Source organism: Xenia sp. Carnegie-2017, unplaced genomic scaffold (genome assembly GCF_021976095.1).
Source record: "Xenia sp. Carnegie-2017 unplaced genomic scaffold, XeniaSp_v1 HiC_scaffold_4, whole genome shotgun sequence".
NCBI lineage: Eukaryota > Metazoa > Cnidaria > Anthozoa > Malacalcyonacea > Xeniidae > Xenia > Xenia sp. Carnegie-2017.
Window position 1 is genome coordinate 4,923,601 of NW_025813504.1, and position 13,232 is coordinate 4,936,832.

General features: G+C 32.7%; 1 pseudogene; it reads left to right on the forward strand.

Annotated features, from left to right (window-relative positions):
• The first annotated feature begins 1,977 nt into the window (after positions 1-1,977).
• Positions 1,978-9,388, forward strand: LOC124455529 (annotated as a pseudogene).
• Positions 9,389-13,232: the final 3,844 nt, after the last annotated feature.

Sequence of the window (13,232 nt, forward strand, 5' to 3'; positions counted from 1 at the left end):
CTGAAACTTGATCTGAATCATGAAGGGCTTAGAAATGTGTTACATAGTGATACGTTCGAGAGAAACAGTTTAATGCATGTGTTCATGACGTCAAAAAAAAGTGGAACTAATTTAGCATGAGACTGTCTAACATACATCGACCTATACAATCTCTAACTCAATTTAATTTACGCTACACGCACGAGTTAAGGAGATCCTTATCTTGTGTGCATCGAAGAAGTCATCAATTGAGCATTTGCATATGACCTGCAATAATGACAATCATTGATCGGACAATCATAATCAAAGCGCATTTTAATAATTTGAGCATTCATTAAGTGCTTGTTTTTATATAAGAACAAAGATAGATTTCAACAGCTTTTTAACAAAATCAAAGTCTTTCTAGGGAAATTGTTCTGGCACAATTTCGATGTGAAAAAGGTTATAAGAGTGACCGTGGCATTATTAGTGGACTTTCGATCGAATTTCTGAATCCTTTTTTTTCTCTTTCAGTTAATGATTGAATCAGGGGCTGCACAATATCGATAATCGGGGGTATTTACATATGCATGTTCTTCTTTAGTTGTTTCCCTTGAAATAAAGTGTGTTCATGGATTTAATAGCAAAAGTTGCTTCCGAAGTAAATAGGTCACTTTCACTGGCCCAGAAAAAATTTTAAACCTAATGAGCCAGCAGTCATTTTTATACAACTACTCATCAAAATATGCCGTAAAGGTTTTGTAAGCAAATTAAAAATCTATGTACGAGATGGACAAATAGCATTGAGAACCGAGTTTTATTATATGAATTACGCATTTCAATATGCAAGCATTTCGAAAAGTAATCCAATACGTGTCTTGCTTTTCTCAAGTGAAAATGTCTTATGCCATGCATGCATGCAATAAATATTTTATAAATATATCTTCCTTAGTTGTTAACAAAAAATATATACAATCATTTGCCCTTTAGTAAAGACCTCACCTTTGTTTAATATATCACTTCATACTGATGGTTTCGTGTAATATTTTGCTCATAAAATGATGAAATACTTATTAATTATTTTCTAGTATGATGTAGTCTAAATCTTATGTCAACATCCGTTTCAGCAAAATTCATGATAGGTAAGAGAGCTACACTAATAGAAATATTCCATTATGAAATATTATAATTGCAAAACAGTGTTTGGCGTAACACTAAAAGTGTTTGTGGTGAGGTTATAATTATTTTGCAACGAATTCTCTCTGCAAAGATGGCCTGCTCTTTCTTCGTAATTTACCATACTGGTTGTTGCTTTTGTATTTGCAATGTGCACAGTGTACAGTTACTGAACCATAAATTGTTTTTAGAATACATTATGGTTTTCATTGTGTAAAGAATGTCTTGTGTTTTTTTGTTGCATGCATATGATTGAGAGCTTTGTGGCTATAGTTTTCAACAACGTTTTTTTTGTTTTGGTTTTGTTTTTTGGGATTGATTGGCTCAGACACGTTTTTGGTCATAATGAAAAACATTCCACACGACGTAATTTTAAAAATATTTCAAAAATATATACCGAAGAAAACACCAATGAGAGTTTTGATATTAGATGAGAAAATGCAGTAAACTTTTTTTACAATTCCATAAGCGATGTAGAAAAGTATAAAGTGGAGTGAAAAAAACACTAGAACATTGAGTTTTACTTCGTGTTTTGCTTTTCTCACGTGCAAATGTCTTTTGTCATATAAATAGTTATGAACCTTTATTTCTAGGTAATTACCATAAAGAAAAATGCAATTCTCTGCAGCTCTACCCTTTAGTACAAACCTTTCCCTCGTTGAAACTGTCGCTAATTTCATGCTGATGATCGCTTCGTAAAATTTTGCACAAAACATGAAAGAATACTGATTATTATCTTGTTTTCTGTTATCTCCCTTTTTTAAAAACAGGATGTTTAATCTTACTTCGACATCCGTTTCAGCAAAACTCATGATAACTAAGAGAGCTACATGAATAAGAAAATGCTATTATGACAAAGTCATAATAGCAGATCAGGGTTTAGTGTAACACTGAAAGTGTTTGTGCAAGGTAAAGTTATTTTGCGACTAATTGACTTCCTTGGAAAAATGGCCAGTTCTATTTTCTTGTCTATGCTGGTTGTTTCTGTTGTATTTGCCATTATGAACAGGTAAATTTTAGATGATTTTTAAAATACACCAAGCTTCTTCATATAGAAAAGATTCAATGTATAAGATTTAAATTGTGTGGGTTTTTGGTTTTGGCTTTTGGCTTTTGGCTTTTTTTAAAATTCCCCGCTTCGATTTGCTGCGTTTTCTCCTTTTAAAAAGGAAACTGAACAATAGAACTTGGACTGAAACATAAACATGACCGACGGCACGACGAGACGACAATTACATTCAGCGTAATCCAACGTATGCCGAACACTGCTAGATTTGTAGCTAAATGTTTTCTCTAGTTGCTGATATTTTATCATGCACTCTTCTGAATGCTGAAGTAAAAGGAATCACCATAGTAATTTCTTCTTTCTGCCTACAAACTGGAAGCCGTCAAACGAAAGGAAAACATAAAACTGACGGTTCTTGAATAACCAAAATTATTTTCGATTGAATCGTATAAACAAGACAAAAAAAGACCTATTTTTCGTTTGCCCTTAAAGCAGCAGCATACTTGTGGCTACCTAATTCATGCTGATTTAAAAAATCAACCATGTTCATCAGCAGAAACGTCTTTGTCTTTGTTTTTTTTTTGGCAGAAAATTATTGACTATTTTAAACAACCCTTGTTCAGTTAGCTGCAATTGTGTCTTGTAGTCAATCAATCGCGTTAATTTTAATCCGCGTATAATTTTTAACGTATGTGGCTATGAATTGAATGCGAAGTGTAGTTGATTATATAAGAGTAGAAAGGGCAAAATGACTGCTGACACGTCTACATAAATTTTTGTGTCTGTTTTTCATCATATTAATGCAATATTAAATATGCAATTATAAGTATATACATATAAACGAACTGCTCTTCTTCATAATGAAATGACACAATTGACATAGTGTATAAATATTATAATCCAAATATTCGCTTATATTTGTATTTCAAAAACATGCTATAGGCTTGTTTAGGATGGCAATCGAGGTGTTATTTTCCCATGTTTAAATTCAAAATCAATCACGATCTACTTCAATCACCCAGTACAGGCTTAATTAGGAATAGATATCAACATATCTTTTTTACTGAACCCTTTCCCTCCCATACAGCGTTCTCGTAAGGCAACAACACGGAAGCGATCAAAAATTCGAAAGACAAAAAATTGAGAAGTAATTAAAGGGTTTACTAATTACGGCATTTGCATTAAACAATGTCTGTCGACGAGGTAAATTAATTCCATTCCCAGCATTAGAAATTTATTGATGATTCTATTGTTGGGCGTGAGTAAAACACGTGATATTATTCTTTAAATTCTATATTCGCTAACTAAATATTGTAAGGTAAAGCAATTACATAGACTAAAATGTAGTTACATAGAAAAATAGACTATGGAAAATTGTGAAGTATAGTAATTTATTAATAACATCGACATACAACATCCAAGTATAAAGCTATTAAAACATACTTTAAGCTGCAAAAATTATTTAATTCGTTGCAGCTACTCTCTAGGATGACATTTAGGAAAATATTTATGACACTTTTGATGAGTCATCGAAAATTAATTTTGCAATTTTTCCAATGATAGGAATCGCTCTATTTTCAGTTCAACTCGAAAGAAATTTTGCTGAAATAAAACCAAAAGAGCATTACTTCCCTTTTGTTATAAGAACATAACATATTTTGATTCTAGGATTTAACAAAACAAATTTTTATTTACAAGAATATATTTCTAATTTACAAGGCATTAAAGTGTTTAAGAACACATTTCTTTAAATTGCCTACAACTATTACTCTACCCAACGATAAGAGACGTCTAGCAATTAAATTTGTGGCTTCAATGGCATAAGACGTTTGACACATGGGGGAAAGAGAGAGGCTGTTTTAATTGTAAGAATGTTATCAATTCTTGATAACAATTGATTTCAAATAAATTTAATACATGCATATATGTACATGTACCTCCATTAATTGATTGAAATTGCCATAGCACTGCCTTCCTTTTCTATACCTTGTTATAGAGAGGCATCTAGTCATGATCACCATTCACAAATAGGATCATTGGAAATGTTTAAACGAGCTTTGAGGACTCGAAGGACCAATAATGATTTAAAAGCATTAATTCAGAAACAACTTCAGCTTCAAAAACAAATTTTAGACATTCTAAATAAAGGCCTGTTTTGTAAGAAGAATACGAAAGGTAAGTAAGTGAAAGAAAGCATTAAGTTGTCTTCTTATTTAACTAATTATATTATTGTGACTTAAATAGATACAAATGATGTATAAAAAATGGAAGATCTATTAAAATTGACGAATAGATAGTTTGCGTGTTACGTTACGCAAACAAAAACTTAGCAAAAGATTTTTCTTTTTTATAATGTAAATTTCAACGAAAATGGCAAACATCTGATTTTCCTTTGACTTCTTGATACGGGGACTAGTTATAAAGGCAATTTTATGATAAGTCCAATCCCAATCACTATGCCAAGTATTCTCAGCTACATGTCTTAACTATTTTTCTAATTCTTGGAAGATATCATAATTTCTAACATCAATAAGTGCGTAGTAATGTACAAGTCCGATAACCATTGTCTTCAGGTAGTAAGATTTCACGGAAGATTAACTTCTGAAGGTTTTTTTACTCCATATAGCTGACACTGCCAATTAAAGTTTACAAGGTTGATATCCATTGCCAACAGTTTATTTTCGTGTACCATCAATGCCTATTGGAAGAAATTCTGTTTCCAAAAACCTTCCAGAATTTCTTGATTTTTTACAAAATTCCATAAATCGGGGCATTTACCTGTTTTCAAAGAGTAGTTTATGAAAATTGACAACAAAAAGCTCTAAAAATAGAAACAGATTAACGATAACACGTTTATGCATGTTATTCTCGGGGTAATTGCTACGTTCAAAAATTCTTTCTCAGAATATCTCCACATTCAGTTGTTTTCAAATTTCAGACATAATCTAAAATTATCGAAAAATCGCCAATTTTTGGAGGGTGGGGATAGGGGGAAAAGAGGCAGTCATTAGCAAACCTAACCAACTCCTATTATAAATGGGTTTCTAACAAATCGAAATACCCCTGAACTCGACAGTTGTCTAAAAGCTATAAAAAAATTATCTTCATACTAACTCTAAAAAAATATTTCGTTCATTGCTTTTTAGTAGCTAATCTCACGTCATTTTCGTAGTAAAGACGAAACATCAACGACTTTGTGTCATATTCATGTCCAAAATTGTAATAAAAAAGGATATCGTTATTCGGGATTTCTTTCAAAAAGTTAAAAAATTCATTGCATTTTAAAAAAAACTGCCCAAGAAAAATATTTGCTTTGTTGTTATAATAGCAAAACCTTCGAAGCATATATGTTTAAAAACATTTCATGCAAGAAAATTATTTAAATTTCTTTTTGTTTTTTATTCCATGGAACTCAATTCCAATATTTTCTCATAAACAAAACCCAAAAATAATTTGTTGAAAAAATTCTCGGTTGAAATTCGGTTTTAATTTTAAAATACTAAAGCTCGCAAAGATAACGAATTTGTTGAAAGTTTTACTGTTTTTTTTTCTAATAAGTTAAAGACTGCGCAGAACTTTACAAGAAAGGAGAAAGAAAAAGTGGTGTGTATCAGATTGATCCTGATGATCAAGGGAGTTTCAATGTATATTGCGACATGAAGACATCTGGTGGTGGTTGGACTGTTTTTCAACGTCGTCTTGATGGTAGTGTTGATTTCTATAGAGGATGGCAGGATTACAAAAATGGCTTTGGGAACTTGAAAACAGAATTCTGGCTTGGATTAGAAAAATAAACAGATTAACGTCTATAAGTCAAAATAAACTTCGCATTGACATGGAGGATACAGCAGGCAACACAAAATATGCTGAATATGATTTTTCTCTGTTACAAGTGAAAACTGAAATACAAGTTAAGCCTTGGAACATATTCAGGTACAAATTACTGCTATATACTTTAGTAATTTTTTTAATCACAATCAATAACTTGACAATGTGTCCAAACTTAAAAAGTTGTGAACGAACAATTTGGTCCAAGGAATAATTTTTCTTTTAATATGATTAACAATGGTATTTGCAATACTTCATACATCTGCATTTATAGTGACATACAGTGGCATCAGACACGTAGACGGGGTGATATTTGTTAGGGGAGGGGGAAAAAATTGCTAAGTTTATTCTATGATACGTGAAAAACAATAGATTGAAAAAGAAATTAATACGGCATATCATGCATACATAAATATTGTGACCAAGTGGGTGTGCATATAAAAATAGGGTTTAAAAAATAGGTTTTCAACCCTTACTTTTCCACGTTTTTTGTCCTTCAGTTTTGGTCCATTTGGATGGTTTCAATATTGTTAGGGTAGTTGAGGACAAACTATTGGTTGACGCAGCTGCGGTGTTTTACAATAATCTCTGCAAATTTCAGTCTCGTTGGCAAAGTTACTAGTGAACAACATTTGAAAGTTTGACGGATGTGCGCAGCACACATGATATCAAATTATGTTATATCAAAAACTGAGCATTAAGACACCCTGCAAGGTAAAAACGTTGCAGCACATAATTTTTGTCATACAAAAGCCAACAACAGTATGGAAACGATATATTTTGGTATTCCATGTACCATCATGTTAGAAATGACTAACATTTAAATTACAAGCCTTTTAAAAAATCTAACATAGGAATTAACAAAGCTTCGAATTATCAATTTGAACTACAATAATCTACTATCTTATATATTTTCATAACAAGTACACGAGTCCTATATTCGTTTTTAGTGTTTAGAGAGGGTTTAATGGCATTAATCTGCTATGTTGCTAAAGTAATTATGGACGATTTTCATTACGGTCGTTTTGCCAGCGAACACGGAGAGAACAATTTTAAGCATTCGTACGCGCGTTTAAAAACAGTCTCCATTAAACTTTTTTGCGCGCGGTAATGTAAAAACTAGTCAAAGATAGTAGCTTTAAATAGAAGACTCTTAACACTGATGTTATTAAGAAGGCGATTACAAAGAAGGAAATTCTATAAAACGACTTTGGATGAGGCAAATCTATTTAGATGGAAAAAGTAAAGGCGAATATCAAACTTTATGCAAATATCAATGTTATTCAACCATGAGCTTTTTTCAAATGTTTCCAAAAAAACCAAGCACATTTGAAGAGCTACTTGGTTTAGTTAGCCCCAGTATCACATGCTGGAAAACACGACGCGTAGACATAGGGCTAGACGAAAGGCTGACAATAACACTGAGCTACCTGTTCACTGGTGATGCCTTCATAACTATACCAGCCAGCCTTCTCTTAAGCGTCTCAACTATTGGTGATTGGTTGATATTATTCACGTGCTCCATGGTTCGCACGACAAGAAAGTCGAAATTTTTCAAATTTCAAAGCGTGTGCGCTAACGTCCGTGAAGTCCGAGAAAAGCCAATGACGTAGTTTATAGCGCATGCTAAAATGTGTATGCCCTGCGCGCGCGGGCAAAGCGACCGTAAAGGAAATTGGCCTTTATATGTGTCGTAGATCTTGACGAACTCACTAATTAACATACATTTTCCATCGTAATACTGTCATTACATAAACTAAAGGGATTTCCCACCGGATTTGTATTGCTTTGATGCTCCTTACTAATGTTAATTGAATGAGGACTTGTTTGGCCAGCATAGCACGAGCTACATCGTGGACATGTGATTTTATATACAACTCCACTTTCAAGTAGCTTCTTAACTGGTGTTTTAAAATAAAGCTAAATAAGATCAGATCTATGCCAATTGTGCAAGGTGTTACAATGCTGTTTTGTGAGGGAACAAATTGTATTATTCCGTCATTAATCGCAACGTTGCCTTATTCTTGAAAACAAACTTAAACTTTGGTATTCCTTGGTGCTTTTCAACGAGGTAACACTTTTGTAACCTTGAGTGCACTTGATGACATTCACTTGTAATTTCTTCATAGAATAACGTAGGCAAAATAGTTTCATATAAGTAAACTTGAACGAAATTATCTACAATGAGCCAACAACATGATCTTTGCTTTACATGCTCCCGAAAAATACAATTTTCATTTGGGTCATGCTCTTTGTTATCACTGTAAAACAATGATTCAAACTGACGAGGCAGGAAACAAAAAGCAACTCAACAGTGTTGTTATGATGTGTTGAATATAATATGTGATTTTGTTTGTTCTTTAAAATCGTACATTTTGTTTCTTTTGAAGCCAAAACACAAATACAATATTCTTATAATACTATTCATATTTTGTTCAAGCAATTTTTTGGTACTGATGTTTCCAAACTTCACATGGAGTAGATAGCAGTTATATGACTAGTAAATTATTAACATAGTGTAAAGATATATTGTGTTTGAGATGTTATAAACAAAAGTCTTATGCATTGAAATTTCTATTTAGGTTTTGCTTATTTACCCGCACAACTTAGTCGCTCAAATTTCATTCATAGGCACTTAAACAACAAATAACATTGTGTTTTAACGAATACTTAGGAACAGCTGGTGATTCGTTTAAAAGTTCCCACAAGGGAATGGCCTTTACTACTAAAGACTCTGACAACGATAAATCTTCTTCAGCAAATTGTGCAGTTATTTATAAAGGCGCATGGTGGTATAATAATTGTCATGCTTCTAATTTAAACGGGATCTATCATCATGGTAAACACTCTTCATACGCTGATGGTATTAACTGGAGGGCATGGAAAGGCTATCACTATTCCTTAAAATCTACATCAATGAAAATAAGGCCTCGTAATTTTTTCTGAGGCAGTAATCTTTTAAGATGGAAAGAACAATTTTCAGACTTCTTTTTACCTTAATATTTCTTATTCTTAGTATATTTTAGTGCAATTTTCAAACTAGTTCAAGAAAATTAGTTTTGATTCGTTTACGTAGATTTTCATTAGACATTTGTTTGCAACATAACTATTATTTTGTTGTTTTTTTTGTAGCTAATTTTTATGAAATATTATTTTCCTTAAATATTCTTTCAATACCGTTCACGCACAACGTCTTTCTTAAAATAGCACTTCATGAGCAAAGCCTAACAGAGGTTTTATTGTCAACGATACTTCACTGCTGCTTTATAAAGTGAAATGTGTGTATGCAAAGTCTTCAATTCGATTCGAGTAATTACTTAATTGTGGACAATCGTAGGTGATATTTGTTGTGAACATTACAATGTCACAGTTTGCCTTAAACAACTTGAAAACAAGAGATGTGTTGAGAGCTTAACTGCATTTTCAAGTGTTATGGTTATTCTTAGATCTCTTACAACCTGTCACTACTTTTCTTACAACATTATCTTTTCTTCATGCTCAAACTGCACAGTTTTTAAGTGGATTTTGGCAGACTCTTAATAAATTTGATGCTTTTTTTGTTTTGTGAAAAAGTTTTGCTTATAATGTAGTAGCACACCGAATTTCTTAAGTTTCAGACACGTTTGACAATGACTGTAAGAATTTTGATTTTAAAGAATGATAGTGGAGGTGTGCAGGCATAGTTCCACTTTTTCAAACTGGAGTAGAAGCATTATTACACTCATTTAAATTAGGCGTGGCTCTCACTGCGCATGACATGTATCAATATTACGACGCTTTCCTAAATGTTTTCCTTAATGCTTTCCTTAATGTTTCCTTAATATTAATAATACTTACTTGAAGAAGTCTCACATGGGAGAACACTCTATGATACATTCCATTCTTATAATTAATAGAAATCTCATTTTTTGCACCCCAGAAAACAAAAGATTACACAGATAATATAGTAGATTGCTTAAATAATAATTTTATAAATCTACTTCATTATATTGCCATAAATTCCCCATGTCGTAGCTATTTCTAACATTGTGGTAATCACCTATTTTGTTTTTCGCGTATCTAGAGTTCTCTGATTTGTATACTATACTTTATTAGTAAATATTATGAAGCCACTAGTGTTCGAAATGGAAAACTTTACTGCATATGCACCAACTGTCCAGCTAGCGTAAGTCAAAAATGAGATTCTCACCGAATTTTAGGTTTCATCACAAATCTCTTTGAAGAAGTTTAATCGATGTACAAAAGCATCAAAACATTCTGTCGTATAATTATCAAGTACAAGCTCGTCGATACACATCTACGGTCGTCCTGGATGTAAATTATGTGTTCTTTGAATCGAATTAATATAAACATGTCCAGAGTTCTTTTTAATATCAGTGAATATCTAAAACATGCAACAATACACATACTTATAATGCGATCAACTTTACTGATATAATTAATTTTATCAAACGAGCTGATAGCTGTTTGACTAGAGCCTTCGACGGGCTGTAAAATAAGAGAGAGATTAGCGGTAGTCAAACAGCCGAAATCACTTAATAAAGTAATATCAGTGAGCATTTGATTGCATTATGTTGCAGTTGCACCTTTTCTGCAAATATTGTGAAAATTTTCTTTAACATAAGATCTCGGTAGTCGGTAAAAATTTTTGAATTTACTGTGAAACTTTTCTGCATTGTTGCTTGAAGGCGTAAATTTTCTACATGGAATTCAACTCGTCAAACTCTTTATCTGTCGCGTTTATTGTCGACATTAATTTGGCACCTGTTCTTTGCCTTTTCAGAAGATTTGCACTTTCTTCGACGTTATGTATGCCATTAAGCAGTATTCCCTAAACAGCCCTTGCACTCTGGTTCGGCCAGAAATGAACAAACCTGAAATAAATTGTGCCATTATAAAACAATTACGATGATCACGAATAAATCACAATAACTCGACTGAATTTAAGACTCTCACTTTAGCTCGAGTTATGAACTTTAGTGCTTATAGAGATATGAGGCACAGATAGTCAATTTAACTATAATTTAATGAATGGTATATGAATTTTCATTTTGATGAGGCTAATTTTTGTTGTATTTGTTTTTACAATATTTTTTCCGCTTTTCCTCACCACGTTATATGTAGTGACTAAGTTCTCATCCCTAACTATTCGCAACTTGCAATTCATCCATGTTGTTATAAAATCTTGCATAATCATCATCAGAGCGTCTGGTCAAAATAAAATTTGCAAGTTTAACCCCAAGTTTATAGCAATACTTCATACAGTGTTTTCTACGAGTGACATCTTCAGCTCAACTACCTGAGAGCGTAAGCTTTTTTTGGGTGGGGAAGTAGGGTCTTCTTTCCGGTAGTGACGTCACTATAAGTGGAGCTATTGTAAAGCGGTGAAGGTTGAGAAGGTTGTGCAATGTTAATGTTGTGGTTGACGTTTCATATTTTCCCAGTTGCTCATGTATTTTTATTTTAGTTTTTTCCACCGTCGTGGCACAAATTTGCCTCCCTCACCTTGAAACTGCCTTTTAACTCCCAACTCCTCAAAAAGACGAGTTGAAGCCATTGCCCACTCCGCTTGTTCATCGGTTTCATAACTCCTTCAGACGCCATCGCATGGATAGAAAACTTTATGGCAAAATCATGTACCTCATACTATGATCGCTGGCAGGTACCTGGAAAACCAATTTTTCAAAAATCATACATAGTGAAATAGACTTAAAGCTGCAAAAAAAATGCGGTCAGGCTTAAAACGTTTGCAAATTAACTAGATTACGTCCTTTGTTTTATGTTTTGTAGATTTTAAGTACTTTACATCATATACAATTAAGATATGTGGTACATTTGATAAGACTGCAAGAAGTTAGATTAATGAGCAACTCAGTAACGTTTAGGGAAATTAATAAGTAATAATCACTTATTATAATAAATACCTTTTCATACAATAAATATTAGTTAAATTTTAAATCTATAATAAAGTATAATAGTCTTCAGAAAATTTATCAAGTTAACATTTACAATTGATCTGTCAATCAACATAAGACAAAAAATTGACAAAAAGACAAAAAGACAAAAATGTTGAAACTAATTACAAGATAATGATTGGACTTCCTTATCAGCCAGACCACCCCACGATATAATAATAATGATGAAAATTTTGAAAAAGAAATTATATGTCCTTAAATTGGCTTTTTCGTACAACCTCACAAGCTCTTTTACAGTTACATTGGATAACCAAAGAGAGATCTACCAAAAAGCCACTGCCGAAAGAAACTATTTTGGCAGCATGGTTTTGAAAAGTTGAGATGTTCTTCATCTTTGTTTCAGTTAATTTAATTTAGAGTATACTACAATAAGTGAAGTTACGTAAAAACTAGAATTAATACATTGCTTTTGCCGATTTACTGTTAAGACAACCTCTTTGCAAGCAGTCTCAGCCTTCCGGACGCACGCTTAAAATTTTTTATTAAAAATAAGAACCCATATTGAAAGTAATATTCAATTCCAACCCAAGATTATTATATTCTTTTGTCTCATATATTTTTTCACTCTGCATAGTAGTAATTAGAAAATAAGTCGTTTAACTTTGTCAATCTTTTTGCTGTTCCAAATATGAGGCATTCAGTGTTTCCTTTCTCTAAATTTACTAACAATTCAGTGTCACCCAACCAGTCAGCAACAGCATTAATGTCCTCATTGAATTTTGTTTGATTGCTGTCGAAAAATTCACTATTTCCATGAAGAACTATATCATCTGCATTTTGAAATCAATTGTGAAATCTTGGTAAACACCAGTTAATATTTTATTCCTCTTTGCCAAACAGCCATCTAAACTATATATTACAACTGTTCTTTTAGAAAATAAACGTGGCTGCTGTCAACAAAAGACAGTTACTTCTACAATGCTTAAAAAACACACTAAATGCTATCTATTTGATTCGTCGTAGAAGAAAGGTTAGGATTCCTACAAAACGGATATTTTGTATGAGAAAGCTCTTTCGCGGAAAGCCCATAAAATGTTTTGAACTTACAAGCAAAATAATGTATTCAAAAGTAGAACGAATTCAACTTTGTCGCGATGCTCTTGAGCTATTCGCGAGCGCACGAGTGCTATTGACCTTTTGAGCTTGACATGTTGCACAAGCGTAATTTAATGAACGTGTAGGCATTTTGCGCTACAGCGTAAAATGCAGCTGCATAGAAATTATCCTTAACTCTTTGGCGACGGTCCCTGGTAACTTTTGGTCTTTGAAGACCTACGAAGTTCATTATG